The sequence below is a fragment of the Malurus melanocephalus genome, unplaced genomic scaffold, assembly GCF_030028575.1.
Source record: "Malurus melanocephalus ecotype Western Australia unplaced genomic scaffold, MMel_1.1 scaffold_1499, whole genome shotgun sequence".
In the NCBI taxonomy this organism is placed as follows: domain Eukaryota; kingdom Metazoa; phylum Chordata; class Aves; order Passeriformes; family Maluridae; genus Malurus; species Malurus melanocephalus.
Window position 1 is genome coordinate 30,014 of NW_026624731.1, and position 528 is coordinate 30,541.

Genomic DNA, 528 nt, shown 5'->3' on the forward strand with positions numbered 1-528 from the left:
CAGGTCTACCCACTGCAAGCAATGGCTTTTAAAGGACACCAGGTCTACCCATTTAAGGCAATGAAACTTTAGGGACACCAGGTTTACCCTTTGACGTCAATGGGGATTTTAGGGACACCAGGTCTACCCATTGAGGGCAATGGGGATTTAGGGACACCAGGTCTACCCATTGAGGAGATGGGGCTATAGGGACATCAAGTCTACCCGTTGTAGTGAGTGGGGAAATTTGGGGACACCAGGTCTACCCGTTGAAACCAATGAGTGTCTAACAGACACCAGGTCTACCCATTGAAGACAATGAGGTTCTAGGGACACCAGGTCTATCCATTAACGGCAATAGGGTCTTAGGGACATCAGGTCTACCCATTACAATGAATGGGGAGTTTGTTCCAGTTCCCTCCCAGTCCCTCCCAGTATAAACCAGTCCCTCCCAGTTCCCAGCTGGTTTTTGGGATTTCTGGGTCGGACCTGGCCGTAATTCCAGGATCTGTCAACGATCTGGTCCTCGGTGCCGTAGAAGATTCGGCC

The 528-nt window shown here is 50.6% G+C and overlaps 1 protein-coding gene across 1 annotated transcript in view; it reads right to left on the reverse strand.

Moving 5' to 3' along the window:
- The window catches only part of LOC130587066 (protein-glutamine gamma-glutamyltransferase K-like), an 8,339-nt gene extending 7,817 nt beyond the window's left edge, over positions 1–522 (reverse strand). Inside the window, exon 1 of the mRNA XM_057388023.1 lies at positions 469–522. The gene's annotated coding sequence lies outside the window, so the exon portion shown is untranslated. The remainder of the gene's footprint in view (positions 1–468) is intronic.
- Between the last annotated feature and the right edge of the window lie 6 nt (positions 523–528).